At 47.0% G+C, this 6017-nt stretch overlaps 1 protein-coding gene across 3 annotated transcripts in view; it reads left to right on the top strand.

Annotated features, from left to right (window-relative positions):
• The first annotated feature begins 4198 nt into the window (after positions 1-4198).
• The window catches only part of EHF (ETS homologous factor), a 204838-nt gene continuing 203019 nt past the window's right edge, over positions 4199-6017 (top strand). For all 3 annotated transcript variants that reach the window (XM_069623374.1, XM_069623375.1, XM_069623376.1), the window contains exon 1: positions 4199-4408. The gene's annotated coding sequence lies outside the window, so the exon portion shown is untranslated. The remainder of the gene's footprint in view (positions 4409-6017) is intronic.

Here is a 6017-nt window from a genome sequence, read left to right as displayed (position 1 = left end):
ACTAAATCACTTCTAGCAACACCCAATGTCAGCAAGTCAGGCAGTGAGATTAAATGGTTTGGCCAGGATCACACATTTTGTTAAAGTGATTAAATCAGTATTTGGACCCAGGCTGTGATTTTGGTTTCCAAAAACTAAATAATTAGCTTTCTATCAATGCCTTGAAAAGTACACAAATCACATAAGAAACCAACCTGACATTGGGCCTCATTACGACCCTGGAGGAAGACCATGGTGCTATTAGCACCATGGTCCATGCCGGTAAGTTACCGACTCCGCCATGGAGAAAGGGGGAATTACCACCCCATTACAAGGTTGGCGGGGCGGTAATTCCCCCTTTCTCCATGGCCCTTCTCCATTCCCATTTTGCCCCATAGGGCTCAATGGGAATGTGGAAGGCGCTAAGTATTAGCACCAAGTTCCCTTTGCGGGTACCTACTTTAATGGCTGGTCTACACCAGACGTTAAGGTCGGGTCCCGCAAAGGGACCTCGTAATTAAGCGCTAATAGGTTAACGGCGCCGCAGCCTTTTACGGCGCTGTTAACCCATTAGCGCCTGGGTCGTAATGAGGCCCATTATATACATTGTTATAGAAATAGGTCAAGCAAAACACATGTATAGCTTTATTTTCACTAGCCTGAATGCAATATTGCAGTACCAGTCTGGAAATGAATGTGGACATAGAAACAATATCATTTGGTTTTAAAAAGGTATTCAAAGAAAAAGATAATGCAATATAAGGTAATCTGCTTCAGCCAATATTTCACACAGCATTCAGCATTATATTCCCCTCCTGTTTATTATCACCAACCATTTGCACCTTTTAAAGGGACAACAGTCTTTACCCAGGCGCCCCTGTGCCTGGGTCATCCACCTCGAATATGTTTATTGAAATGCTAGGTTGACACAAAGCTGAACCTGGGGCTGCTGGGGGAGCAGTGGAAAAGGTGCTGTGCTTCCCTGCGAGTTTAACTTTCACATGAAAACTGTGAGGTGGGAAGACTTGGGACAGCTGATCCTCCTTCAGAGGAAAACATTCAGAGCTTATTCCTGCAAGACATGGAACACGGCCCATAAAATTAGGACAGTCCCGAAAAATGCGGGACGGTTGGCCACCCTAAAGAGACACCCAGCCTTGTTCCCCAACCTTTATCTGGGCTTGTTTAGCTGCCAACTTGGTGAAAGGTGAGCCCGGAGAACTCACACAAAAGGGATTTTCATCAACCATGCAGATGTTTTTGCCCATTTCAATTCAACCTTATCTAAGTGGCTGCATTTGAATTGTTTCCCTATTCATTTGTCTATTGCAGCTGTGATTGAGTATAGGTGGACAACTAAGGCAAGCACCTACCCACCTAGCATCACAAATATGCTCCCTTTTCACTCCTTTGCCATGTGCTTCCTTTTTCTCCCATGCAGCATTCTTTTTGGAGCCCTCTTTTTTCTTTTCTAGCAATTTCCTCTCTACAATCCCACTCTTTCCTGCTTTTTGACCACTATGTCGTCCCCTGTTCCTTCCTCATTCCCTTAATTCTCCTGCCTTTTCCTTTCTACATTTCCGCCAAAGGTTCCTTTTTATAAAGATACCACTCTCTTCCTCAATTTGCTGCTATTCGCATACTCACCTGCCTTCCTTCACTCCCCTTTTCCCTCCCTCATTTACCCACTTCACATACCATTTGCCTACAATGCTGCCCTCCAGTCCCCATTCCTCACTCAGTTGCCTCCCTTCTCTCCCTTTTACCTGTCTTCCTTCACTCTTCATTTCTCCCTGACTCTTTAGACCTCTGTTATTCTCCATCCATTCTCCTTACACTCCTGAACCCCCTACTCTCTATTCCCCTCCTTTTCATCCTCTTTGTCCTGCATGTTCACTCACTATTTTGCCATATTAATGATTTCTCCATTATCCTGCCCTTGTTCATTCTCTGTACCCATTCACCCTTCTACACAGGGCTCCCTTCAATCACCTCATCTCCTGCCTTCCCTCACTCTCAATCGCCACCTCATTCGTTTGCCCTCCTCATTCGTTTGCCCTCCTCCACTGTCCCATCAGTGTTCATGCCACCTGCTCCTTCTGTACTTTTCTCCCACACTATCCTGTCCTTATTACCTCTCCATTTCCATTCACTGCCCTGCAGCAGGGCTCTATGGAGGTGGAGGAGATATGGAGGTGGTGCGTTGGAGTTAAAGGGTCTTTCAAGTGCCACAAACAGCACCCACAAAAACGGTAACCCTGGTATGTTATGAGATTAAAAGGCAAACTCCTTTTAATCTGTGATGTTCATTGACATTTCAACTGCGTGTTGTAAGAACACCAGAGACATGAACAAAATGTATCTGCATGTTGTAGGAATTGTCCTGTCGTATCACATACTGTAATGCCCCTTCCCATTGCCCATGTTATTGCCCATTGCCTTGAACTCGATCATTTCCAACATTAGCTTCAGGCTTGATCCTTCAATATTACCACCATTGACAGCAAACCCTGATGAGGGGGCCCAGCTGTCTCCAGCTAGAGTATACCCTTTAAAACAGAAAACTGTAAAGGAAAACACGACTTTAACCAAAATTAAGCATTTGTCCCTATAGTTCATCATTGTGCAACTGTGCCCACTTTAGGCCCAACCTCCATGCACCACCCATCTGGGGCACGCTGTCGTTTTTGCTCACCGGGTCCTTTGTCTTAAATCTGCGACTGAATGTGGCCTAAGTATGTTCAAAGATCCCTGTGTTTGGGTGACATCAGTCTGCACCCTGGACCCTGCCAGCCCATGAACACCATGCAAACAGCAGCGGTACATAGTACAAATCCTAAAAACAGAGACTTACATATATTGTTTCATGAGGATTCGTGTTATTAAATGCGCCTGACCGTTGCGGGCGCATTTAATAACAAAAGGGCACCTGCCGCACCTTTTCTCACGCCAGATCGGGGGAGCCCTTAAAAGACCACAAGACCCCAAGGCCACCCCTGGACTCAGTCCCCCCAGCTAAAATGAGAAACATTGAATGTCCTCTTTGAATGTATGAATTAAAGCCGACCTCAGGGATCAAAACACAGTTGTCAGGCTTGCAGGCCGGACACTTCACCACTGCACTATATATAACCTGATGAAAAAAAACTAACAACTAAAGGTGAAATGTCCCATTTCGGTACTGCAAGTCCCAGGGAAAGCACGTGTATTGATTGGTTCTTGGGGTTTAAAACCTGTACACCTTTTTTAACGTTTTCAAAAACACTATTAGAAGAAAATATCCTCTCTTGGTTTTGTGTGTGTGTTGATTTTTATGAAAGGCAAATGTCATTCGTCCTGTGCAATTTGGGTGGTTAACAAAGAACATTTTATGATGAGCCCCACCCCCACTTTAATTTTTAAGACTTGACCCCTGGTGTGTTTGCTGTATGCTAAAATTGCAGTGAAATTGTTACAACTACTGTGCTGAGGTAGATTAGTCCAGAGGTGGGGGGAGGTTGGTGGGAGATTGCTGGGCATCTCCTGGTCGCCGTGGTTGCCTTAAAACCTGGGTCTGGTACAGAGTCGTCTGCTCTGAGTGCACTCTACAGCACACCAGCATTTAGAGACTAGCTCAGCGAGTTCACAGCTCACGGTCTCCAAAGCTGGCACATAATGCCCGGCCTCAAGTCAGTACATGTAGTACTATTTAACTGGTTAGTAGCAGCACCTGTTATAGCGCTGTATAAATGCAGGTATTCACAGAAGGCGCACGCCCTTCAAGTGCCGCCATTAGAAGTGCCTGACGTGTAACTGACTCCTTCCCATCTCTACAGGCCTCCCAAGGGCGCGCACTCTTTGAGAAAGTTAAAAAGGCCAGAAACATCTGAATAAAGTGGGACATTGTGAGAGAGGAGAAGCAGACGTTATTTTCCCATCAGTGTCTTTCATTGCTACTGGCCTGAGATGACATAGCAATCCTCATAGGATCCCGGTGAAAAGGGTTAATGAGTGACAGGGGTGCAGACACTCCGGCCCTCGCCTGTCTCCCTCCTCGTGGTGCCAGGGCCTGCGCGCCACCTCACCTCGCCCAACCTGTTCCGTATGAATGTTAAGGTGTGAGTTATATGCAAATACGGGACTGTTTGTCATAGGGCTCGAATTCTATGGAACCAATGAATATTGGAGGAGGTATTGCCGGGAAAACCCCCGACCTGCGTTGCTTCATGCGCTCGGCGAGGTGTCCGCGAGCCTTATTTTAATTTATTCGCCAGAGCCCTCGCTTCTCACTCCGTGGCCGGTGGCAGCAGCTTCCCGCTAGGTCCTCTGTTGGTTCGGACTCTGGACTGCACCACTGAACGTCCTGCATGGTTTGCCCTCCCTCCCCCCCCTGCTCGGCCTCCTCCCCACTGCTTCTGTAGGGAACTGATGTAAACACCTATTAAATGAGGTAAGCTCCAAACGTCGGTCCTTTTGGCGTCTTCTGTTGCTCACTGCGCAGCGGTGCCGCCTCACAAGTTCTTGCTTGCACTGAAGTGGGCAATATTTTAGCGAGGGTGGCGGGGTAAAGAAAAAAGGTCAATAGCATATTATGTGTTAAAATAAGAGGGTGGGGTTCTTTGCGAGGGGAACGCGCTTGCCACCTAGAAGGTACAAGAATTGTCATGATGTTGGCATCCTTCCGACACATCGCAGGTACACACAAGAAAACACTGGCACAGCTGCACCTAATTACTTATTTTCATAACAACGGCACTGTTGAAACGGTCTCCAAAAAGTGAGTGGGGGCTCAAGTATCACCCAACTCATTGGTACCCATTGGTCTAGCCGTGAAGGCCGATGGGAAGGCTGCAACTGTTAACGCCCGAACCCGTGCTAACCTGGTGCCAGATCTGAGCAACGCGCGCGTTAGCCCACCAAGCTATCGTATTAAGGTTTCGAAGCCTGTTGTTGGCTTCGTGTTTGAAACACACTGCCAAGGCCAGCACATTGCTCTTGTTTGCAGTAGTAGAAAGCGCCGCGGAAGCTTCCAGGTAGAGTACACAATATGAATGCCACAATTGATCATTAGATACCCAGAAGGGTGGGAGAAAAGTCGGCCCTTCACTGTTGTGAACAGCCAGTCGAACACAGAGCTTAGCAGCAGGCGCTTAGCCCACTGCGCTGTCTTGCCGTTTTAGCATAGGGTTTATGTCTTTGTAAGGACGAATGTTCCGGGCCCGTGCTGCATCTCACTTGATATCGCGCTCTGCTCACACGCAGTCACCCCTTCTCGATGGCAGCTATTTGGTGTCAACGATGATTCTGGTCACTCGGCAGCGACACCAAATCACACCTTTTTACTGACTTTCGCAGTGGCGCTTACTTTGCCTCGGTGCCTATAGTGACAGGTGGTAGACACGGCGCCGTGTTTGTGATCTTCCAAACAGACACACATCCCTCTAAAGAAATCCATAAGGAGTGACAAGAATCGACCATAAACCCATTGGTGACGTAAAGACACGGTCCCTCGTCCCCCCCTGTGGAGCGCTGTAGTCTAGATTTAAATAGTACAATCAGGAATTCACTGTCACGTTTCCATTATATTTAACTTAAATACCACTTAATGATGTTTTCAAAGTACCGGCAGGTAAGATTCTGGCAGGTAAAGGAACAGAAGTGCAGCGAAGAATATTGTTGTGCTCAGGATCACACCCTTTGGTCATCTGTAGAGGGAAGCCAGGATTTGCCTGGGTATCTCACGGTTGCACGGTCAGCAACTTGCCCTTAGGCTTAGAACAGATCTCCCTTACCATAAACTGTAGGTTTATGCAGGTCGTGGAATCTTTTTAACAACTGCCGTGCCTGTAGTATTTATTTATTATTATCGCTGGTTCCCTTTTCTACTGAGGAGTGTTTGCACGGTCCTGGTTGAAGTAGCTCTCTCTCTCGCTCGCACACACACACACACAGACACACAATCACACAAACAGAAACGTACTTGTACTGTCCTATTATTGATATCAGACACCTGCCGAGTAGTCGTATAACTATCCAAAAGCATTATGTCTTATACATTT

The sequence above is a fragment of the Ambystoma mexicanum genome, chromosome 11 (assembly GCF_040938575.1).
Source record: "Ambystoma mexicanum isolate Mex_15411 chromosome 11, UKY_AmexF1_1, whole genome shotgun sequence".
Taxonomy (NCBI): domain Eukaryota; kingdom Metazoa; phylum Chordata; class Amphibia; order Caudata; family Ambystomatidae; genus Ambystoma; species Ambystoma mexicanum.
Note: the sequence above shows the minus strand (reverse complement) of the source record. Positions and strands in the feature narration are given on the sequence as shown.